This window comes from Erpetoichthys calabaricus, chromosome 12 (genome assembly GCF_900747795.2).
Source record: "Erpetoichthys calabaricus chromosome 12, fErpCal1.3, whole genome shotgun sequence".
NCBI classification, from domain to species: Eukaryota; Metazoa; Chordata; class Cladistia; order Polypteriformes; family Polypteridae; genus Erpetoichthys; species Erpetoichthys calabaricus.
Window position 1 is genome coordinate 6,809,300 of NC_041405.2, and position 26,010 is coordinate 6,835,309.

Consider the following 26,010-nt stretch of genomic DNA (forward strand, 5'->3'; position numbering starts at 1 on the left):
TTAAGAAGCTTTTGAAGACTTTCTGTTTGGTGAATTTCGGTCTAACTGATAATTAGTTTTAACAGGTTCTTGTAAACTAGGAAGTGTAACTCACTGAGACCTTCACTTGTGCAGATCAATTTTGTCCCCTTCCCCTGTCACACTTGTACCTATACACAGTCCCTTGACTGCTTTGTAAGTCACTTTGGATAAGTGTCTGCTAGGCAAATAAATGTAAATGTAACAGACTGGCCTAGTCAAAGCCCTGATCTGAATCCCATTAAAATGCTGAAACAGGTCGCACATAAAAGAAAGCCCACCAACATCTTGCAGTTGAAGGAATTTTGCATGGAGGAGTGAGTGGTCAAAAATGTCATTGGGCCCATGTGGGCTGTTTTGCAAAACACCTTCAAGAAGTCATTTATGCTTAAGGTGGTGGCAATACCAGCTTTTGAGACCAAAGATGGATTTCACTTTTTCCCCAGTAAACCATTATATCCTCCTTAATAAAAGGACAAGTGTCTGTCCCGTTGCTATGTCTTCATCGTTCCAGCAGTTGGTGCATCACAAACATTAACACTTTTGTGAATTTCATACCAAACGGCAGGGAGACGTATGCATTGCATTTGTCATTCCAGCAGATGGCACATCACATCACAAACATTGCTGGTAATAAAATGTTTTGCATTTGTCATTCCAACAAAAGGTGCATCACATACATTAATACTGCTTTTATGAATCTCATACCAAATGGTATATAATGGGGACATAATCATTGCATTTTCCATTCCAAAAGATGGTGCATCACAAACATTAACAATGATTTATGAATCTCATACTAAATTCTTTGCATTTATATAGCACTTTTTCTCACTACTCAAAGTGCTCAGCAATTGCAGGTTAAGGGCCTTGATCAAGGGCCCAACAGAGTAGAGTCTCTTTTGGCATTTATGGGATTCGAACCGACAACCTTTCTGATTGCCAGTGCAGCTCCTAAATGACATATATCAGAGAAATATGGATTTCATTTGTCATTCCAGCATATGGTGCATCACCAGCATTTGTGGTAATAAAATGTTTTGCATTTGTCATTCCAGCAGATGGTGCATCACATATATTAACACTGCTTTTATGAATGTCATACCAAATGGCATATAACAGTGACATAAGCATTGCATTTATCATTCCAACAGATGACACATCACAGACATTAACACTGCTTTTATGAATCTCATACCAAATGGTATATAATGGGGACATAATCATTGCATTTTTCATTCCAACAGATGGTGCATCGCAAACATTAACAATGATTTATGAATCTCATACTAAATGACATATAGCAGAGAAATATGGATTTTGTCATTTCAACAGATGGAGCATCACAAATATTAACAGTGATTTTATGAATTGCATACCAAACGACATATAACAGAGGACTCATGCATTGCATTTATCTTTCCAACAGATGGCATGACAAATATTGGAATGATAAATGCAATGCATTTTATAACATTACATGCATAACAAAATACATTCCAATAGGTTGTGCACTGCAAATGTTAACGCTTAGATATGAACCCGTCTTAAGACTAATAGCACAGCTAGTCTATTGATATTTTTGTTGAATGAATGAATGAATTATTAAAATGGCTACTTTTCCCTGAGTTTTTTTTTTATTTTTAATTTTTATTCAAGTATATCACCTTTTTCTTAAGACACGGTTTGTATGAACATCTACTGTTTGGTTGTCATCAGTTTCCAAGAAGTGTACAGTACTTACTCTTTCACATGACTTGTATAACTCTATCAGCATCACCCGGAACTAACTTTTTGTTTCCCTCGATATTTCAGAATCACGCACATTCTACTTCGGCGACTATGAGGGGACATAATTGTCAGTAACACATTTCCTGTTTCCTAGCAACAACAGCAGGAAGTGTGTGGAATTGAAGCGAGAGAGTGAGTGAGCGAGCGAGGGAGAGAGAGGGAGAGAGAGGGGTTTGGTATTCAGAAAAAAAAAGCCGATTTCTTTGAAAATCCCGATTAAAAATCAGCAAAAAAGCCGGCCGGCGTGTCTGTTGGCGCGTCAGAAGTGCGCGAGGAGCCGCGCAGCGTGAGGTGAGAGACGCCTTTTTCTCCCTTTCGACTCCTTTGTTTCTCTGCTTATTTTTCCACAATATTTGTTTAGGGAAAGCGGGTCCGTGTTAAGTAAATAAGAGGCGAGCCGGAGAAGGGGAAGGAGGCGAGTGTGGGAGAGACGGGGGCTCATCGGAGGACCGATGGCAGAGAAGAATGGCTGCCCGCCGGCTGACTGGCTGGCTGGCAGGCTCAGTGAGAGAAAGTCCGGCGCAGGGATGCACGAGTGAGGAGTTGCTGCTGCTCTTGTTATTGTTGTCATTTAGGAGTTAACTGGAGCACAGAGAGACACAGGGAGACAGAGAGAGAGTGGCGTTCACGTCATGCCAGCGTCGCTACCCCGATTGGTATTATTGTGCTGCCTCCCAAAGCCGTGAAAGAAATCGATCGCGCTTTTTGCCAGTAAGCAGTAAATAAATTAAAAAGAGAAAGATGCAAAGAACAAAACAGAAACAAAGAAGAAAATAAAGAAACTCACACCGAGATCGAAGAAAGCCAGCCGAAACCACCGAGAATGTTTAGTGGGTGCTTTGGTTGGACTAATTCTGGACTTGGACACGTGGCTGCACCCTCGTAAAATCTGGGACCACCAGGACTTGCCCCATTGGGATGTGGGCTTGTGCGCGTAGGTTCACCTGAAACCGCCAGGAGTTGGCCTTCTGCTGTGTAGTTTGTGCGTAAGGCGGGGTTGGACATCCCATCAGTGTGGTTGTTTACACAGTGAGGTGCAAGTGGTCCAGTTAGGAGGATGGCAGACGTGCAGCGAATGTCACAGCTGCGTTAATCCTAATGAATCTGCTCAAATGGAAGGCTGTAGGAGCACCTTCTAGCACTAAATCCAGAACCGGAATCAGATTTGTTAGCCAGGGATGCTCACCTACATGGAATTTGATTGTTTTTATTTTTTATTTTTTGATGACTTATCAGGTATTGCTACATGAGAAATATGCACACAATTTATAAGTACACACCTGAGATGAATACAAGATAAACGTACCACATGCACTTCAGAACAGGTCATGCACCTGAAGCTATGTGTGTTTGGGCCCGGTCAGTACTTGTGTAGGAGACCATCTAGGAAAAGCTTGGGCTGCTGCCGGAAGAGGTGTTGGTGAGAAAAGCAGGGGGGCGCATACCCTGAGGTCTGAATGTGGATTCCCAATGCCCCAGTGCATTGACGGGGACACCGTGCTGTAAACATGGTACAGGCCTTCGGATGAGACGTAAAACCAAGGTCCTGACTCATTGTGGTCATATAAGTTCCCTAGGCATCCGTCGTAAAGGGTATGGAGTATCCCGATGTCCTGGCCACCATGGCCTAGTCATTCTGGTTCCCTAATCATTCCCTGCCTCTACATGTCTTAAGTATCTCTCACGCCTTTACCCACATAACGGCTAATGTGTAGTGAGAGTATAGGTGCGAAAATGGCTGCCGTCACCTCATCTAGGGGGATTCTGCACATTAGTGGTGGTTAAAGTGGCTCCCCACTCGCTGCGTAATGCGTTTTGAGAAGTGGACTGTAAATGTAAAGAATTATTATTATAGTTATTATTTAACATATACATCCAAAGTGCAAGGCAGTGCAGAAAATACAGAAATACACGCATTAGCGATATATAAGGCTATATAGCTAGATATTGGTGTGGGGGCTGAGTGCCTATATCAAGCAAGGACAGCCATTTGTGAGCTTGAGGGACAGTGGAACGAAACTGTTCTTATATCGGCTTGTCTTGCACACCAGGGGCTGGAATCCAGTGTTTTTGCTACGTTACATTTACATTTTATCTGCTTAGCAGATGCTTTTGTCCAAAGCGACTTACAAAAAATAACTGGGCAATCGAGGAGACATCAGTCTGTAGGGATTGTTTGGGAACAAGTGTGAGAGGATGAGGGAACAAACTTGATCATCACAAGGAAAAAACGCAAGAAAGTTGCAAGTCCCAGCTTACAAGAACCCATCCATCCATCCATTTTCCAACCCGCCTGAATCCGAAACACAGGGTCACGGGGGTCTGCTGGAGCCAATCCCAGCCAACACAGGGCACAAGGCAGGGAACCAATCCCAGGCAGGGCGCAACCCACCGCAGGACACACACAAACACACCCACACACCAAGCACACACTAGGGCCAATTTAGAATCACCAATCCACCTAACCTGCATGTCTTTGGACCGTGGGAGGAAACCGGAGCACCCAGAGGAAACCCACGCAGACACGGGGAGAACATGCAAACTCCACGCAGGGTGGACCCGGGAAGCGAACCCGGGTCTCCTAACTGCGAGGCAGCAGCCATCGGAGCCAAAATCCATCAACCAAGAGAACCTCTTAAACACACTGAGAGGTGGGCGGCTCGCTCCACCAGTCTGGAATCTGGACTGAGAGTTGATGTCACACAGAGGTGGCATCACCAAACGCCGTTCATCGGCAGGCCTGAGTGCTCGAGAAGGAGCATAGGGACCTCACGAGTGTCTCCATATATAGATGTTGACCCATTATGTAGGCAGACATCAAGGATTTTAGTTTAAGTTGGTTTGAAACTGATTTTCGTAAATGGAGTCCAACATTATCTGTCCATTCATGAATTATTAAACGGGTCGTTGATGTATTTGTGTGTTTGAACCAGGCTTACATTTAGTGATCCTGCGTATTTTAAGTTTTTTTTTTTTTTGCTTGTGTAGAGCTAGCACTTATCCCAGCAGCATTGGATGGAGGACACCAACCAGCCCTTGACAGTATGCCCTTCCGCCAAAGGGTATAGTCGCAAGCTCATATGTGTCAAAGAAATTTCTGCAATTAATTCTAACCTGAATTTTAGGACCGAATATGCAAGCTCCATGCAGACAATGTCTGGACAAGTGAACCGCTGCACCGCCATGACACCAAATCACGGCTACAGCAGCCTAATACACTTTACACAGACATGGGATAAATTAAATTGAGTGCAGAATAGTAAAGTAGTGGTGTCGTCTGCCAGGTTTACATTGCGTGGTTTTACTTTTCGCATCATGTCCGCATCTCTGTTTCATGAGTGGCCCATTAAGCTAATGGTAAGCACTTAAGTTGGCTGTAACTCATGGAGAGGCACTGACGGGATTTGTATTTGCATGCCACTGCCGGTGCTTTCACATTCAAGAGGTCAAAGTTTAGGTTGTTCACAAAAATAATGCAATGAATTTCCTTTTAATGAAAATGTATGCACATAATTATGTGAGATGAATTTAGATTCCCTTCTGCGCCATGGAAAACGCTGCGCAAGGTGCCTGAACGTCCAATAAGCGTCGCAGGCTTCTTGTTCATGTGGATCGATGAGGAGCAGGAGTTACGCTCATTCTGAAGCAGCACCCGGCGTGGTCAAAGTTTATTTTCTTGTCACAAAGCGGATTTCAAGGTTTTATAGATTAAAAATTCATTCTTATGTGAAGAATAAAATGAATGCTTTGCGTAATCGAAGTAGAAGTTGTGTATTTTGTAACGGCCGACTCACTCTCCAAAAGCGGCAGTGGGATACTTCTCAATCAGCTTTGCACACCTAAATTGAGTGCCCCCTCTTCTTTACAGAACTCTTCAAGTTCAGTCAAATTGGATTGTGAGTGTTGGTGGTCTGCTATCTTCAGATTTTCGATGGGATTTAGGTCTGGGCTCTGACTGGCCACACAAGGACATTCCCTTTTTTCTCCTTCAGCCACTGTGTGGTCAATTTTGCTGTGTGTTTTGGGTCGTTGTCGTGTCGAAAGGTGAACATTCTGTCCATCTTCAACTTTCTGGCAGAGGGTAGCAGGTTTTCCTCAAGAATTTGACTGTGTTCTGCCCCATCCATTTTTCCTTCTATCCTAATGAGAGCCCCAGGCCCCCCACAGCAGGATGCTGCCCCCTCCATGCTTTACTGTAGGTATGGTGTGTTGTGGATGGTGAGCTGCTCTGGTGTACCGTTTGGTATCGAGGCCAAATAGTTTGATTTTGGTCTCATCTGACCATAAGGCCTTTTTCCACTTGGCATCAGTATCTTCAAGGTGCATTCTGGCAAAGCTCAAACGAGCCTTAATGTGGCCTTTCTTGAGAAGTGCGACCCTCCTGAACAAGCCACAATTGTGGAGTGCTTCTGAAATTGTTGTCACATGCACACAATGACCACTCTTTGCCATCAAATCCTGTAACTCCTTCAAAGTGGCCATTGGCCTCTTGGTAGCTTCACTTACCAGTTTCTTCCTTGCTCTTCCATCCAGTTTGGAGGATCCACGGAGGGTCCTAGTCTTCTTTATTATGGACTTTACTGTGCACCTTTGGATTGATAAAGCCTTTGAGATTTTTTGGTATCCATCTCCTGCCTTATGTCTGTCCACAACTCTATCCCTGAGGTCTTTTGAAAGTGTCTTGCCACCCATAGTCAGTTTTTTGCTGTCAGTTGCACTACCAAGCAAGGGAATGAATGCTCCAGGAACAGCTTCACTAATCACACTGATTACAATCAATCACAGGTGGAAGGAAGCCAGTAACCACAATGGGAATGGTGGGCACTTACACCTGACTGAGTTTAGGAGGGGGGGATCCTTTATTCATCTCAGTAGTTCTTGTTTTTTATTTTAAAATTTTTTTCTGAACTGTAGCTGTGATATCTTTCATTTGGATGTTAATAATAATTCTTTGCATTTATGTAGCGCTTTTCTCATTACTCAAAGCGCTCAACAATTGCAGGTTAAGGGCCTTGCTGAAGGGCCCAACAGAGCAGAGTCCCTTTTGGCATTTATGGGATTCAAACCAACAACCTTCCGATTGCCAGTGCATATCCCTAAACCTCAGAGCCACCACCCCGTTATACAATGTTATAGATTGCATTGAGTAAAGCTGAAAAAATGTTGGTTTGTGTGTTTTAATATAAGGCTGTAAAGCAAAAAAATGGGAATATTTTGAAGGTGGGGGGATTCTGTTCTATACCTACTGTATATATGATACCCCAACCAACCTAGACATAACATTCAACCCCAAAAGTGTCCGGCGGAAAGTAATAGTAAAATGGAAAGGTGCAGCACAAAGTTAATATACATTACAAACCCTCCCTTGACCCCACACTGAACACAAATTCACTAAGACACACAGAAAGCATGACATGCATATAAAAGTCCAGAAGATTTAACGGAAAATAGATAATGTTTTTGAACCTGGTTCAGCTGGAAAAATAGTCCTATGGAAATTGCACGGATGAAAATGATGGCTTGCTCCTGTCCCCAAACAAGAAGGAACAGTCTCACCGTGTTTATCCTCGGTATGTGGTGTAATCCAGAACCCTGGGGTTTTGCGGTGCAAAGATGTTGTCAGACTTTGAAAGTGGCAGACAGACAAAGGTGTGAATGATTTGGATCGGTGCTTTCTCCTGTCTGTGTAGTGAATTGGTGGTCTAGTAGAATGGGATTTTTTTTTTTCCTTTCTGTTCTTTTGTTTAAATAGAAAATGACTGGATGCAGGTGATGGGATTGACGGGACCAATTATCATAAGGGACCACGGTTCCACAGTGTTATCCTTCCCCTTTTGTTTTCAGGGGAGCATATTTACATACACACAGACCATGTAAACAGGACAACGTGACGAAAGACGGGACTCTGCACAAAATACATTTACGACGACATTAATCATTTAGCACCACTACAAGTTGACATTAATAATAATAATAATGCTTTGCATTTAAGTGGCATTTTCCTCACTATTCAAAGCGCACAGCAATTGCAGGTTAAGAGTCTTGCTCAAGGGCCCAACAGAGCAGAGTCACTTTTGGCATTTACAGGATTCGAACTGGCAACCTTCTGATTGCCAGTGCAGATCCCTAGCCTCAGAGCCACCACTCCACCAAACAACCTTTACATAACAACCTTTAAGAAGAATCTGGATGAGAGATGGGGATGGTTTAGCTATTAGCTAAACAAACAGAGCAAGCCTGATGGACTGAGTGGTCTCCTCTTGTTTGTCAAATTTCTTAATGTTCTTATATTTAAACAAGAGCATTGTGCCACAGTGGATACTACTGCTACCTCCCGGGTCTGGCATCCTTGGTTTGATTCCTGTGCCCAGTCAGTCACTGTTTGTGTGGCTTTTTCACATTTCCTAAACCCTAAATATGTGCATGTTTGGTCAATTGAAGCCCCACAACCCCCCGTGGGTGTACTTGCTGGAGTTGGCCCTATATTGGACAGGCTCCCCATCTAAGGTTGGCTCCTGCCAAGCACCTGTTGCTACTGCCTGAAGTTAAGTGAGTTTAAGAATGTTATATTAACCCAGGATGGTACCTTGTTTTTGCTCACACCAGTTCTCTTCGAGTAAATATGGTGGACAGTAACGTTTTTGACTGTGGACAAGTTGCATACAGGATTGAGTGACCTTCCTTTACCCATAAATCCTTTGGATTGCACTGTTCATAGGCAGGCAGGTGCAATATTGAAAAGGCTCATTTGTGTTTGGAGTGTAATATGTGTGTAGGTATAGAGAAGAGCAAGTTGGAGTTAAATGTGAAGCTCGCATGTCGGTGGCTGTGTGCACAGTGTTACATGTCTGTGCAAGGGACGCAAACAAGTACAGTGGAACCTTGGTTTGCGAGTAACTTGGTTTACAAGTGTTTTTGCAAGACGAGCTAAAATTTTTCATAAATTTTGACTTGATAAACGAGCAAGGTCTTGCAATACAAGTAGTATGTATACGCTTTGTCTGCTGAGTGTCATGTGATCACAACTGAGCTGATGGTTCTTCTGTCTCTCTCTCTCTGTGGGATTGTGGGCAGTGGTCTCCTATTCTCCATCTGAGTCGGCGTGCCTCACTCAAATAGTCAACATCCGTACGAGCGTATACTGCTTACTACAGCATTGTGTGTGTGTGTGTGCACTGTGACGTGCGAGTCCCCGTCTTGCACCCCAAAACATGAAGCCGAGTCTCAGTACTTTAGTAACACTAGCTTTATTCAGCTTGAAACAGGAACAGCGCGTTTATTTATTGTAGCAGGATCTGCCACTCTCCTATACACAGACACAGCAGTCAGGCAGGGTCTGTGCCCTGCGCATTTATAATGTTCCTTGTATCACCCATTGACGGCAGGCGCTTATAGCATGTCCACGAGCTTTTCAGATTCGCTTTTAGATAGATAGATAGATAGATACTTTATTAATCCCATTTTACGGCGAACTGCTACAGTGCTGGGAGACTGCGGTTGCTTTGGGACGCTCTTCCGCGTTTGTCCCGTTGGGTGCAATCCCACAAGAGTTTAGAAACTCACTCACACCGGCCATGATTCTTTTCAAAGGTAAAGTGCAGGTTAATTTGTTTTATGTATTTTTACTTTATATTTTTTATTAATCATTTTTATATGAATAGTTTTGGGTTGTGGAACGAATCATCTGAGTTTCCATTATTTCTTATGGGGAAATTCACTTTGATATACGAGTGCTTTGGACTGCGAGCACGTTTCCGGAATGAATTATGCTCAAAAACCGAGGTTCTACTGTATGTGCCATTTACTGATTTTTCTTTTTTAAATACACACAATCCGAATTTCAGTTTTGTTTTTTTTTTTCTCATTCACCATCACGTGCTAAGCAGCCCCTCCGGAGGTCTGTTCTGCACTCTGCTGTCAGGCGATTCAATGCTTCCACCCGATGTACTTGTTAAGGTTATTTTTATTTATTGCTCGATTGATTCATTGGCTGTTTTGTCTATCCTCAGAGTCCGTATTTCTTTTAAATGTTTCTGCTTCTATATGCATTTGAATTTACTTACGGGATTAATAAAGTTTTATGTAATCTAATTTGCTATTTGTGCATCAAAAATGAATGAAGAGGGAAAACTACATGAAGCAATATGCAGTTTTTTTTATTGAATGCACAATAAAGAAAACTTTAAAACAGTGCAAAACGGCACATTAACGACAGCAGTTTTAGGTGATGATGGATTGCAGTCAATTATTAGGGGTGCTTTCAGATGATTATTCATGTGGTGTGTACTGCTTATGGAGATGCGGCATGGTGGGGCGGTTATCAGTGCAGGCTCCTTCACAGATCCAGAATTCTGGCTTTGAATCCCATGCTCCGTTGTATGGAGTCTGCACATTTTCTCCATGTCTGCATGGGAGTATTCACAGAGTACTCAAAAGATGGTCAGGTTAGGTTAACAGGCCTGGCGTAAGTGTGTGTATCACTGAGCCCCGCCATGGACTGGCACTCTATCCAGGGTTGGCTCCTGCTGTACATTTGGTACCACCGGGACAGACTCTGCTCCCCTGTCACCCCGCATTAGATTAAGTGGGTTTGTTATACTGGATGAGGTGATAAATTATTTGAAGTTATAAGTTGAAGAATTGTTACGTACATGTATGAGGTGCGCACAGTTTCCTGCCAACAAGGTTGAAATCCATTATTTTGGTAGCATTAGGTGACGAGTAATGTAGAAGTGTGTATGTATCTACAGTGCCCTCCATAATTTTTGGGATTAAGATACATTTTATCTATGATTTGGACACGAGGACATTCACTTTTTTCTCCTTCAGCCACTGTGTGGTCAATTTTGCTGTGTGCTTCGGGTCGTTGTTGTGTCAAAAGGTGGACATTCTGCCCATCTTCAACTTTCTGGCAGAGGGTAGAAGGTTTTCCTCAATGATTTGATGATATTTTGCCCCATCTGTTTTCCCTTCTGCCCTAACGAGAGTCCCAGGCCCCCCACAATAGGATGCTGCCCCCTCCATGCTTTACTGTAGGTATGGTGTGTTGTGGATGGTGAGCTGCATTGGTGTACCGTTTGGTATTGAGACCACATACTGTAGTTTGATTTTGGTCTCCTCTGACCTGAAGACCTTTTTCCACTTGGCATCAGAATCTTCAAGGTGCATTCTGGCAAAGCTCAAACGAGCCTTAATGTGGCCTTTCTTGAGAAGTGCGACCCTCCTGAAAAAGCCACAATTGTGGAGTGCTTGTGAAATTGTTGTCACGTGCACACCATTAATGACCACTCTTTGTCATCAAATCCTGTAACTCCTTCAAAGTGGCCATTGGCCTCTTGGTAGCCTCTCTTCCCAGTTTCCTCCTTGCTCTTCCATCCAGTTTGGAGGATCCACGGAGGGTCCTAGTAGCACCAAACACTTCTTTATGATGGACTTTACTGTGCTCCTTGGCATTGTTAAAGCCTTTGAGATTTTTCTGTATCCATCTCTTACCTTATGTCTGTCCATAACTCTGTCCCTGAGATCTTTTGAAACTGGCTTTGCTCCTCTGCTCCATAGTTTAAAATTACAAATCAAACAATTCAGACATTGTGATTAAAGTTCATGTTGCAGATTTTCATTTAAGGGGATTTGCATACATTTCAGTCACAACACTTCTTCTACCTGGCCACCCCATCACAGGGCACCATAATGTTTGGGACACAGCAATGGCAGGTCTATTAAAGCCGTTGTCACATTTAAGACATATCCCTTGCATGCAATGACTGCTTGAAGACTGTGATTCATTGACATCACCAGGTGCCAAGGATCTTCTCCAGTGATGTTCAGCCAAGCCTCTAATGCAGCCATCTTCATGTGACGATGCGGGTCCTACTCCATGCTCCCATCCAGCTTCAGGGAGCTCTTGAACCCGACACCGTCGGTAATGTCAACGATGAGCTGGACAGTGAGGCACAACAATGAAGCAAGGGGATGGTGCAAAAAATGCAAAGTGCTTTTATTAAAACAGCAACAAAATCAAAATAGTGTTCAAATAAATAGTGCAGTATCTCTCAAAGGTCAATAAATAAATAATCCAATAAAAACGAGTGAACTGGTGGAGGTTATAAACACAATAGCAAAATCCTTTTAAAACCGAGGTTAAAACAATGGCTGGAAGCTGTTCTTTAAAACAAATCCCGGTGTCTTCTTTTACTGGTGCCTCCCCTGCTTCTCCCAACCATGCTATGCACCAGGGGAGTCACCCTATATGCAGTGGACCTTCTTCACTGTACTGGTCTGGTGGTCTTTCCGATCCCTGGCTCCGGTTCTGCTCACCCGGGCTGAGACTTGGGTTCCCCAGCGACCAGGAGCTCATGCTGGGACCTCCACTTTCCAAGTCCCCAGCTCCCGCTTCCTTCGCTGTGGCGAGCCAACCTTCTCCCGGTCAGTTCTGCTCCAAACAAACGCTGAGCAGGAGCAACCACTACCATCGGCCCTTGGGTGCCGGCCAAACACCCCACTCAGACTCGCCTCTCCCAGCTGCCCGCAATCGGCGCAAACCAGTGTTCGCTCACTTGTTCTTCCTCACTGGCTTTCTCCGTCCTGCTTCCTGCCATCGTCTTCTTTAACCTCCCGTTCTTTCTCTCACTTGTTTCTTCTTTTTCCTCATCCGCCTCGCGCTTCTATTATATGAGCCAGGGATGTGGATCAGGTGTGGCAATCAGCAGCTCCCGGCAACAATTACGGATGCGGACGACTCCTCACCTGTGCACTTAAGCGAGGACCGTCCGCATCACGAATTCACCCGGGAACCACTTCGGCCACACTATCACGCCCCCTCTTTAAGCGCGGCTGAGGCGACTATTTATTTAAAAAGTGGCCTTTTTGACTTGAGCTGTGGACCCGCTACACCACACTTCAGCTCCCGCTTGTTTCTGGGGGCTTGTCCTTTTAAGTTTTCTCTTCAACATATGGAACACCTGCTCAACTGAAATTAAATCGGGTGACTGAGTTGGCAGTTCAAGAATTTTCCATTTTTACTTTCTCGTGTGCATAGTATAGAGAAAGTATAGGAATCGTGAAAAAAATTCGACCTCAAGATTTTGATGAATCTTGTTGTTTTTAGACCTTCCCGAGTCTGAAAATAACATTTTTGAAATTATGTCTGTCAGTGTGTAAACATAATTACTCAAACGCTTTGATCAAGGTCGATGAGATTTTATACACCTGCTTTAGATCAAAAATAAGAAATTCTATCAACTTTTGGGTCACTTCCAGCAACCAGAAATGGTACTTTACCTGAACGCATTTCATATTTTTTCAAGTATACTATGGCTATAAATAAAGATATATGATTCAAATTTTGTGTGGATATTAGAAATGACGAAAAATAAGTATATATGAAATTTGAGAAAACCGGAAGTGGTACTTTAACTGAATACTTTAGCAAATTTTCAAGTAAACTGTGGTTGTTGTACTTACAGATAGATGATTCAGATTTTGTAAAGATATTTATAATGATAAAAAGCAAACAGATATGAAATTTGAGAAAAATTACTCAACCGGAAATCGTATTTTATTTAAACAACTGTCTGAATTTTTTTGTATCATGAAAATATAAATGTGTACACAATATAAAAAACTGTATTCAATATAACGCATATTCTTTAATTAACTATTACTTTTTTTGTTTTAATTTATACATCATTGGGTTAACAATAACGTGTAAACATTGAACACGCCATGTAAATATAAAGTTGTAACGTGAACAATAAGCTGCTACGTCCCCAGCATGTTCCTAGTAATTTATTTAATTTTATATATTTTTTTTATTTCCGCTGTCATTATCATAATTAAATGTAGCTAAATGCAGTTTTACTTATAGCAATTTACTGCAACAAATATTACATAATACTAACACTTTTGCTATGTTTTAGGTGACTATAACTCTTTTTACTTTGCACGTAATCAAGGTAATGCTTATGTAATCGAGAAAAAATTCCACCACCATTTTCGACCTCCCTAAATGCAGAAATATCATTTTAATATAAAGTTTGATTATAAATAAATTATATAAAGTTTGATTGTAAATTGAAATAAATGATTGCGTATCGATACTATCAATTAGTTTTGATGAGAAACAAAGAGATGTGATAGTTAAGAAATATTGCGCAACTGGAAGTTGTTCTGATGACCTTTTCCTCTATCTCAGTATATAAGAAAGTCGAGATTAGAGCACTACTGATTTTTTTAGAAAGTCTCCTGTGGATCGTTGTGTTGTTGTAGGATGAAATGCCATCCAGTGAGTTTGGAGGCATTTACTGGAACCTTAGAAGATCAGATGTTTTAATATACCTCAGAATTCATTGCACCACTGCCATCAACATTTCCATCATCAATGAAGAGAAATGTGCCAGGACCTGTGGCAGACATACATGCCCAAGCCATCACACCCCCAGCACCATGTTTAACAGATGAGGTGGTCTGCTTTGAATCTTGGGCAGTTCCTTTTCATCTCCACACTTTGCTCTTGCCTTCACTCTGATGAGGTTCATCTTTATCTCGTCTATCCACAAGACATTTTCCCAGAATTCTGCAGGCTCTTTTAAGTCACAAACTATAATCTTGCCATCCTGTTTTTGTGGTTTCCATCTTGCAGTGTGGCCTCTGTGTTTCTATTCATGACGTCTTCTGCAGATCATTGTCCACATCTTCCTCCTGAAGACTGTTTCTGGTTTGTTGGACAGGCGTTTGGGGCTTTTTCTTTACTATAGCATGGACTCTTCAGTCCTCAACAGTGGAGGCCTTACTTGACCTACCAGTCCCTTTCTGAACTCACCAGTCCATTATTTCATCTTGGTAATATTCCATACAGTTGATTGAGGTCCTTCTAAGGTTAAACTGATGTATCCGATGGTTTTATTCTTGTTTTTCAGACTTATAATGGCTTCTTTTGCTTTCATTAGTACAGCTCTTGTCCTCCTGTTTAACAATGGCAACTGCAAACTCCAAAGGGTAGAAGCCAGCCAAGGTATCTTATGAAGCAATGAAACCCACCCGAGGGATCACAAAAACCTCTTGTCCCAAAATATTATGGTGCCCTGAAATGGGGGGCAATATAGAAAAACGTGTTGTCATTTCCAAATGCTGTGACCAAAATGCATGGAAATCCCCTTCAATGAAAGTTTGCAATGTGCACTTTAATCACAATGTCTGAATTGTTTGATTTGTAGATGTAAACTATGGAACCGAGGGGGCAAATCAAGGAAGAATGTGTCTTTGTCCCAAACATTATGGAGGGCCCTGTATTAATTTATCTATCATTCTTGTTGGAACAAATGCTACAATGTCACCACTGTGAGTGGTCTCTCTTTGCTATGTGGCTGTGTGACTGTACAATATTGCAAATGAAACTGTTTGTATTACTGCAGTAAACAGTAGGATGTGTCTTCTTGGTCATCCCTCATTTCTTCTTAAACTTCAAAAAGTTATTACAATTCTTGTGCATTTTTGGTGCTATCTCAGTGCTGAGGGTTCAGTCCAAGTTGTTACAGATTTGTAGGCGATGGATCTGAAAGTTTCCACCGAACGGTCTTATATACCCTCTCTGTCTCCTGAAGTCCACAAAATATTTTCTTCTCTTTATGGATTTCCGGGACAGGTTGTTTTATTACACAACTTTATTACATCTCCTACCCTTTCTTATATTAATATTTACTGTTTTTATTGATGATGTGCGCACATTTCTGATAAAGGCTCAAAAATGTTTTAACTTTATAGATTATGAAAACGTAAGAAGTTCTACAGACGAGAGGAAGCCATTCTGTTCATCATGCTTGGTTGGTTAGCTAAGGGGTAAGATTTGCGATCCTTTCATTGTGACTTCTCTTCTGGGGTCCCTGCTTTCTACATAAGTTGATTGTTTGTTTGAGTTACCTTTGACACTGTGAAGAAAAGCTTACTTGTTTCCATCTTGTCCGTGCTTCTCCTTAATTTCCAACAATCCACTTGAAGTAATGATTCAGCGTTTAACCAAATATCAGTTTTGTCAGTGGTTTTGGGGAATTTTTTACTTCCTGGGTTATGAGCAGGACAAAACGATTGTGTAGTGACTAGTGCTACCTTACAGCTCCAGATCCCCTGATCTGTATGTATTTTATTTTCTCTCTCTGTCTATATAAGTTTTCTAAAAGGTGCTTTCATTTTTCTCTCACATCTCAATATGTGCTTGTTCAGCTAATTTTTAGAACATTAGAACAATCCGGATGAGAACAGGCCATTCAGCCCAACAAAGCTCTCCAGTCCTGTCCACTTATTTCTTCCAAAAAAACATCAAGCCGAGTTTTGAAAGTCCCTAAAGTCTTACTGTCTACCATACCACTTGGTAGCTTATTCCAAGTGTCTATCGTTCTTTGTGTAAAGAAAAACTTCCTAATGTTTGTGCGACATTTCCCTTTAACAAGTTTCCAACTGTGTCCCCGTGTTCTTGATGAACTCATTTTAAATTCACCATCTCGATCCACTGGACTAATTCAATTCATAACTTTAAACACTTCAATCTTCTTCTGGCATAGAGTGCAAGTCCACCTCCTTTCTGCTTTCCGCATGTACTTGCGTCTCTGTCCGCTCTAACTGTGCTAAACCCGGGTAGCTCCACGTTAGCATGTGGTATGTTAGTTGTTAGCCACGTTTCACTAAAACACAACAAACTGCATTCTCTGTAGGTCCTGACATTTTTCACCAGCGCAGCCAGTTCGTCGATCTTATTTGGTAGCGAGTTCACATTTCCCATTCTCTATGTAGAGCCGGGGATAAAACGATAAAGATAATTAATATAAGATAATAATACTAGATGAGTTATTTTATTGTACTAAAAATGCTGTTGTTGTATCTTATATTTTTTGCATGAAGACATTTTGTGCTTAACTGGAAGAACCCAAATCCACCTGTTATAACCAGGGCTGTGGAGTCGGTAGATAAATCCTTCGACACCGACTATGACTCCTTAGTTTCTGGTACTTCTGATTCCCCGACTCCGACTCCTCGGTATTTAATATGCTAATGTATTTTCCATATTGATTAAAGGAAGGCAACATACACATTGTCATTTAACTACAGAACTGCTGGCTAGGAAGCTGACTGTCTACCATATTGGCCAGTTTAAACAAAAGACAAGAACCCCTGAACACACATCAGGCCATAGCACACACCTCCACCTACATCATTACACTTGTTTACACTCAAATGAACTTGTTGAACACATTATATCTGAAATAAAATAAAAAAACAGTTTTTGTAATGTACCATAATCCAGATTACAATATGTGAATGTCAGGTTGTATAATAACTCAGCTGAATTTCACACGAGTAGTAACACAACTATGCACTGGGCTTTATTCTTACATCAGAGAAGTTCTTACTTATGACTGTTGTTTGTGAAATGAGACCTTTAAACTTGCTTTATTTTTTTTTTCATTACATTTTAATTTATTAGGAGTCAGAGTCAGTACATTTTTGCCGACTCTGACTCCAACTCCAGGTACCCAAAATTGTCTCTTGACTCCACAGCCCTGCTTATAACCTGTTAGGAAAGTAAGATCTTATATTATCTGAAACTAGTAATGTAACATGCAGTGAATACACTTGATTTGAGCATTCATAGTTTTCCTCCTCTTTCTCTGTACGTTTATCATTCGTTTGCTCAGAGGTTGATATGCTTGCTGCTTCGTGAGCAGCTCTTCTTTTCTCCACCCTAGCGGCCCGCGTCTTCTCTTCTTTCGTCAGCATCTTTTTGCATTAAAATGGATTAAGTCAGTGATTGTGTTGCAATTACTCAGTACATTTTCCTTAATTTTTCACTTGAGTCTTCAATCTGCCTCAAGAATGATTTAAGATATGAAGAGGTAGGGGAAGTGACAGTGAAGGTGGTAGGAAATGAGAATGACGTCCGTACGCATGCGCCGCATGGCCGCCCTGCTGGCTGTTGCCGAGAGTTGATTCTTCAAAATAATAAAAATAAAAAGAGGACTAACCTTGGAGGTCAATCATCACCCAAAAAGCTGATAATAGACGTCACATAGTATATGTGTACCAAATTTCAGGTCAATAGTTCAAACGGTTTGCGAGCTACAGGTGATTTGAAATCCTGGACGGACAAACGAACAGTCACAGTAGCGTAGTATATAAGGAGAAGATTGGATGGGAAAAAAATTAAATTTATTTCTCACTTGGGGGGATTTTAAGAGTGGCATGGTGGTACAGTGGTATCACTGCTACCTCACAGTAAGGAGACCAGGGTGATGTGCTGGGTCCTCCCCGTGTGAAGCTTGCAAGTTCTCTCCCCATGTCTGCGTGGCTTTCCTCTCACAGTCCAAAGACATAGAGGTTATGTGATGGTGATAGTAAATCGGTCCTAGTGTGCGATTAGTGTGTGTGTGTGTGTGTGTGGGTGTTCACCCTGCGATGGACTGACGGCCTCTCCAGGCTTTATTCCTGCCTTCGGAACCCTGCAGCAACTCTTTTTAGGACTATATGGATTACAAAATCACCGACTGATGTTGGCAAGAACTTATTTATGTTATTGTAAAATAGCATGCCTTAAGTCTGCTTGGCCTTTCCTTCTGTTTTATTCTATATGAGGAACCATTATACTCGCTGGTGTAGGTGGGGAAGGAAGTGGTGCAAGGTTTTTTTGTTTTTTTTTTTTCTTTTTGCATATTGGAATTTTTGGGGTTTTTCGGGAATATAATGCCTGTACTGTTGTATTGTTTCTGTTAGTGTATCTTTGACTGAACTGTGTGTTTTCTTAAATAAAAAGGAAAAACAATTGCAGAATTTAAATCAGATAAAGCAGAGTTTATTTTACTTGTTATTCTGACTGGTTCTGTTTTTTTTTTTTTTTTTAGCCTCCTTATTATTATTCACAATTGCTAAGTCCCATTTGTTGATTCCTTTTATTTGAAGTCTTCTTTTGTCTTATTCAGATTGCTTTTACCAATTTGTGCAACAAAATGAAAATCGGCAGTTCCCAAATGAATTACATTCATAAGTCTCATATTTGCTCGCACTCGTATGTTCTTATTTTCCTTTTGAGATATTCCACTGTATTGCTCTCAAACACAATCTTTGACTGTTAAATCCATCGAGGTAAAAAATGAGCGTTTCTATTTATTTCTATCAATATTTCACAAAAGAAAAGAAAGATTTAGTGGTCAAAAACGTTGTACCAAATACAAGGACAAAGGAAGAGAGTTGGGGCTCTGCTTAGAGACCCTGCTTAATGTCCTGTGTTAAAAATCTTTTAATTTATAAAGCCCCGACCAGAGGGGTGAGACCAACTCCACATACCACAGTCGGGTCAGTTGCCCACTTCTGGTGATTTCTTGGTGCTGTGGGTGGAAAGGCACAAAGTGTTTGTGTGACTGAGGTACCGCTTACCTCAGCAGAGCCAGGAAACTGACCCCCCAGGCGCACACGTGGGACACTTTGAATATTATTGTTCAACATGAAACCTACAGTGAATGTAATTTGCACTTTATCAAACGTACTTAGGTGTTGCCGTATGGCTCTGTGCAAGTTCTTCTCCAAAACAATAATGTGAATGCAATACTGTCATGAACCTCATTCACAAGAATTACAAGTGTGTTTAAGTATTTCCTGTTAGCTCTGCTAAATTGACTTTAAAGGCATTGAATTAAAAAAAAAGCCAAGTATGCATTGTAAGTAAATATGACATTTTTTCACTGCATAACTCTGCGTGCAGTGGTGAGGTTTTATGATATAACCTAACATTTTTTTGTTCAAACACTTTTAAAGGCAATGCAAGCAAACCATACAGCTTTGCAATGGAAAGAAAACCCATTTTCAAATGTATGCATATGACTTGATGTTTTCTTGGACTCTCTAGTTCTGATTAGCTTCCTGAATAATCTTTTCTCCTCCATGTTTTTTTGGCAAGCGTTCCTTTTTGCAATTAAAAACGTTAGTGCGTCTGTTGAACATACCGGTTTTGATTATTAAGTGTATCAGATGTACATCTTCACTCTTTCTGGGTCATGCAACATGTCAGGCTTTCCATATGCCCAACAATATGATGTCTAAATTGATGAAGAGAATATGTAAGCTAGCAAAGAATGCTGCTTTGTTCTTTGTCTAGCATCACCAAAATAAAACCCTTAATTCATTTTTTGTGCTGTCTGGCTAAATATTTATTTATAACTCTATTTATCATTTGCTTTGTGAGCAAGAATCTAGGTTATAATGTTAGTAATATTTAGTCTTTTTGCTGGCTTTGCAGACATACAAAGGAATGACATCAGTTTTAGTCATCTAAACGTGGGAGATGTATAATATTTTTATTTATGATTTTTTTCATAGCATGACCCTTTTTTGCACTTGGAAATATTGTAAAAGAGGATATGTTATATTGAAAAATAATGTACACATCACATTGCTGTCTGCCTTCCTCAGGTATACAGGGTGTCCATAAAGTCTGTGTGCAATTTAAAATAGTTGTAACTTTGTAAGTCTATGTGATAGAAAGGATCTGTAAAAGAATTTGAAAGACAAAACACTTACATTTTTTTATTGTTCTTGTTAATTTTCAACATGTCCACCCTCATTACTAATACAAAGGGTAATACGATTCTGTAGTTCTCAGAAAACATTTTCAAGCTGATTTTCAGTAATACCAGCAATCCCATCAGTTATCCTAGCTTGCAAGTCTTCTAAAGATCGAGGTTTGGTTGAATAAATATTCATTTTCACACCTCCCCATAAAAAGAAATCCAATGGAGTCAAATCTGGTAACCATGGCGGCCAAGAGAATGGTCCACCTCTTCCGATCCGACTGTTAGGGATTTTCTCATGTAGAAACTCTCTAACATGCAAAGCAAAGTGACAAGGAGCACCATCTTGTTGAAACACTGTATTCTCTATCAGTCCTAATTGTTCAGGTTGAGGAATAAAGTAATTTTGCAGCATTTCTAAATAGCTATCATCATTAACAACACACCCTTCAAAAAAGAATGGCCTCGTGACTCGATTTTTTCCCAAAGCAGACCACGCATTAACTTTGGGAGAATTTATTTCATGTTAAACAGACTCAGATTTTCAGTTACCCAAATACGGCAAAAATAAAACTAGATACATCAAGTTTTCTAATCCTTTTTACGAATTCTTTCTATCACATATACTTACAAAGTTACAACTATTTTAAATTGCACACCCTGTATGTATATCTGAAATATAATTGTTAGAACAATTTAGATGAGAACCGGGCACTCAACCCAACAATATGCTTACCAGTCTAATCCACTTATTTCTTCCAAAATAACATCAAGTCCAGTTTTGAAAGTCCCCAAATTCCTACTGTCCACCGTGCTGCTTAGTCACGTATTCCACGTGTCTGTGGTTCTCTGTGTGAAGAAAACTTCCTAATGCTTGTGCAAAATTTATCTTTAAGTTTCCAACTGTGTCCCCATGCTCTTGAAGAACTCGTTTTAAAGTAACTGTCTTGATTCATTCTACTACTTCTCATTGCAATTTTAAACACTTCAGTCATGTCTCCTCTTAATCTTCCTTTACTTAAATTCGAAAGGCTCAGCTCTTTTAATCTTTCCACATAACTCATCCCCTGGAATCAGCATAGTTGCTCTTCTCTGGACTTTGTCTAGTGCTGCCATGTCGTTTTTCGTAGCCTGGAGATCAAAACTGCACACAGTACTCCAGATCAGGCCTACCTACTTTGGACTTGTACTCTACACATCAAGGTGCTGTATAACCTGACATTCTGTTAGCTCTCTTAATGGCTTCTGAATACTGTCTGGCAGTTGATAGTGTGGACTGCACTATGACTCCTAAATCCTTCTCATAAGGTGTACTTTTGATTTTCAGACCTCCTGTTCTGTATTTAAACCTCACATTTCTACTTCCTACATGTAATATTTTAAATTTACTGTCATTAAATTTCATCAGTCACAAGTCTGCCCAAGCCTGCATGCTGTCCAAGTCCCACTGTGATGATTCAATGCCTTCTTGATTATCTTAATACCACTTAGCTTGGTATCATCTACAGACATTACCAGCTTCTTACTTATATTCCTGTACAAATCATTTATATATATATATATATATATATATATAAAATATATACTAGCAAAATACCCGCGCTTCGCAGCAGAGAAGTAGTGTGTTAACGAGGTTATGTAAACATATATATACATATTCATATATATATATATATATATATATACATATACACATCAACATATATATACATATATATACATATATAAATATATATATATATATACAGTGGTGTGAAAAACTATTTGCCCCCTTCCTGATTTCTTATTCTTTTGCATGTTTGTCACACAAAATGTTTCTGATCATCAAACACATTTAACCATTAGTCAAATATAACACAAGTAAACACAAAATGCAGTTTTTAAATGATGGTTTTTATTATTTAGGGAGAAAAAAAATCCAAACCTACATGGCCCTGTGTGAAAAAGTAATTGCCCCCTTGTTAAATAATAACCTAACTGTGGTGTATCACACCTGAGTTCAATTTCCGTAGCCACCTCCAGGCCTGATTACTGCCACACCTGTTTCAATCAAGAAATCACTTAAATAGGAGCTGCCTGACACAGAGAAGTAGACCAAAAGCACCTCAAAAGCTAGACATCATGCCAAGATCCAAAGAAATTCAGGAACAAATGAGAACAGAAGTAATTGAGATCTATCAGTCTGGTAAAGGTTATAAAGCCATTTCTAAAGCTTTGGGACTCCAGTGAACCACAGTGAGAGCCATTATCCACAAATGGCAAAAACATGGAACAGTGGTGAACCTTCCCAGGAGTGGCCGGCCGACCAAAATTACCCCAAGAGCGCAGAGACGACTCATCCGAGAGGTCACAAAAGACCCCAGGACAACGTCTAAAGAACTGCAGGCCTCACTTGCCTCAATTAAGGTCAGTGTTCACGACTCCACCATAAGAAAGAGACTGGGCAAAAACGGCCTGCATGGCAGATGTCCAAGACGCAAACCACTGTTAAGCAAAAAGAACATTAGGGCTCGTCTCAATTTTGCTAAGAAACATCTCAATGATTGCCAAGACTTTTGGGAAAATACCTTGTGGACTGATGAGTCAAAAGTTGAACTTTTTGGAAGGCAAATGTCCCGTTACATCTGGCGTAAAAGGAACACAGCATTTCAGAAAAAGAACATCATACCAACAGTAAAATATGGTGGTGGTAGTGTGATGGTCTGGGGTTGTTTTGCTGCTTCAGGACCTGGAAGGCTTGCTGTGATAGATGGAACCATGAATTCTACTGTCTACCAAAAAATCCTGAAGGAGAATGTCCGGCCATCTGTTCGTCAACTCAAGCTGAAGCGATCTTGGGTGCTGCAACAGGACAATGACCCAAAACACACCAGCAAATCCACCTCTGAATGGCTGAAGAAAAACAAAATGAAGACTTTGGAGCGGCCTAGTCAAAGTCCTGACCTGAATCCAATTGAGATGCTATGGCATGACCTTAAAAAGGCGGTTCATGCTAGAAAACCCTCAAATAAAGCTGAATTACAACAATTTTGCAAAGATGAGTGGGCCAAAATTCCTCCAGAGCGCTGTAAAAGACTCATTGCAAGTTATCGCAAACGCTTGATTGCAGTTATTGCTGCTAAGGATGGCCCAACCAGTTATTAGGTTCAGGGGGCAATTACTTTTTCACACAGGGCCATGTAGGTTTGGATTTTTTTTTCTCCCTAAATAATAAAAACCACCATTTACAAACTGCATTTTGTGTTTACTTGTGTTATATTTGACTAATGGTTAAATGTGTTTGATGATCAGAAACATTTTGTGTGACAAACATGCAAAAGAATAAGAAATCAGGAAGGGGGCAAATAGTTTTTCACACCACTGTATATATATATATATCAACATATATATACACATACATATACACACATACATACACACACACATATACATATATACATATACACATACATACATACACATACATATATATATATATATACACACATACATACATACATACACACACACACACACACACACACACACACACATATATATATATATATATATATATATATATATATATATATATATATGTACATATGCTTTTAAATTTTTATTATGAAGAAAAGAAAACCTTTTTAAATTGAGGGAAAATATACCAATAACAATTTGTTAAGGATCTGTTTTTTTGTGAAGCTGCCTTTACAAAGCCTATCCGCTGTTTTATAAACGAACGCCATATAAGGCCGTCCTTTCTCCTTGCTTAGCGGTTCTGTATTGTTTTATTGTTCGTTTATTACGATTGTTATAGTTATTGTGTAGCTATTTGAGACTCACTTTTCTGTTCAGGTACCTATTTCCTTTATGTAGTCCGTGGATTCTCCACTATTTTTTGTTCGTTTATTATGGGATGGTAGGGCCGATTATAGTTATTTATTGATTCCCTTCTTTAGCTGACTGCCTGCTCATATAAGGCGCTCTGCTGTTTTTTTGTGAAGCAGCCTTTACACAGCTTTTCCGCTGTTTTATAAACGAACGCCATATAAGGTCTTCCTTTTTCCTTGCTTCGCCAAGGAAGCAGCCTTTTTATTTAATCCACGGGTTCTCCACTGTTTTATTGTTCGTTTATTACGATTGTTATAGTTCTCTTTGTATACCACGTTGTCAGTTCAGCACTCCGGTTGTAATATGACCAAGCTGTGCAAGCTTACTGTTGAGAATGCAACGTATAGTTGTACAGGAGAAAAGCAATCTTGCCTCAAATCAATGGCAACCTTTTGCAGGTCTATGAACTTAATTTAAACTTTAGGTTTACACGGTGCTTTGTTTCCGAAGTACCTGCACTCATGAATATGTCTGTATGTGTCAGTTGCTTCATATTCTTTACCTACATTATCAATTGTGTAATGTGTTTTTTGAACAGGTTTGATTCATCGAAGTGATCACTCGTGCTGCGTTCAGTCAGTTCACGTGAGCCACTCTCTTGTGTGATGTTGCAATGTCCATGGCTTTATTTAATGTTAGCTAAGACCCGGCACTTAAAAAGTTTCTCGCTACAGCAATTTTAACTCCGTTACAAAGTGATCCAAAGTCTCGTTTATACCTTGTGTCTTCTCATTAAACTTGTATGTCGCGAATATGGTATTGCAAACGGCAGCGGGAGCGTTTCTATAAACTTAATTTAAACTTATGGTTTACACTGTGGTTTGTTTCCGCAGTAGCTGCACTTATGAATATGCTTGTATGCGTCACTCGCTCGCTTCTTATTGTTTCGCTGCCTTCTCAATTGTGTAATGAATGTTTTCTTCCGCGCTCTTTGGGGCTCTTCCTTGTTTTGTACGTACTGCGTTCACAGTCAGTTCACATGATTACGTGGGAGACGTGATGACGCGATACGCAACTCTGCCTCCTACGGCCATCAAGGTGCAGTCTATTACAGTATATATGGACAAAAAAGAGGTTCCAGTTATGACCATTACGCGTAGAATTTCGAAAAGAAACCTGCCTAACTTTTGTAAGTAAGCTGTAAGGAATGAGCCTGCCAAATTTCAGCCTTCCACCTACACGGGAAGTTGGAGAATTAGTGAGTGAGTGAGTGAGTGAGTGAGTCAGTGAGGGCTTTGCCTTTTATTAGTATAGATATATATAAATAGCAGCAGCCGCAGCACTGACACCTGTGGGACAACACTCTTAACATCAGACAATTAATTCTGAGAGTGTTCCTCGCACCATCACCCTCTGCTTCCTGTGTCTGAGCCAATTCTGCACCCAACTATATGCCGCACCTGAACTCCCACCTCTCATGTGGCACCTTATCGAGTGCTTTCTTAAAGTCAAGGTAAATAATATCTTATGCTCCACTTTGATTGTATGCTTTTGTTGCTTCCTCATAGAATTCCAGCATGTTAGTAAAACACAACCTCCTTATCTGTGGGGTATTTGTTGGCGAAGAAAGATTCACTGATCTTGACTTTACTGACGATGCGGTGATCTTCGTGGAGTCATTGGAGGCTCTGTTCAGGGCTCTTGAGAGACTGAGCGAGTAGTCTGAGTGTCTGGGCTTGCGAGTGTTCTAGATAAAAACCAAGACTGAGGCCTTTAATGACTTCTTGCTCACAGCCGTCAGCAGTGTGTCTGTCTTTGGAATGTCAAATGTGTCGAGTAGTTT

General features: G+C 40.6%; 1 protein-coding gene across 1 annotated transcript in view; it reads left to right on the forward strand.

Annotated features, from left to right (window-relative positions):
* The first annotated feature begins 1,921 nt into the window (after positions 1-1,921).
* znf646 (zinc finger protein 646) overlaps positions 1,922-26,010 on the forward strand; it is a 64,819-nt gene continuing 40,730 nt past the window's right edge. The window contains exon 1 of the mRNA XM_051934891.1: positions 1,922-2,100. The gene's annotated coding sequence lies outside the window, so the exon portion shown is untranslated. The remainder of the gene's footprint in view (positions 2,101-26,010) is intronic.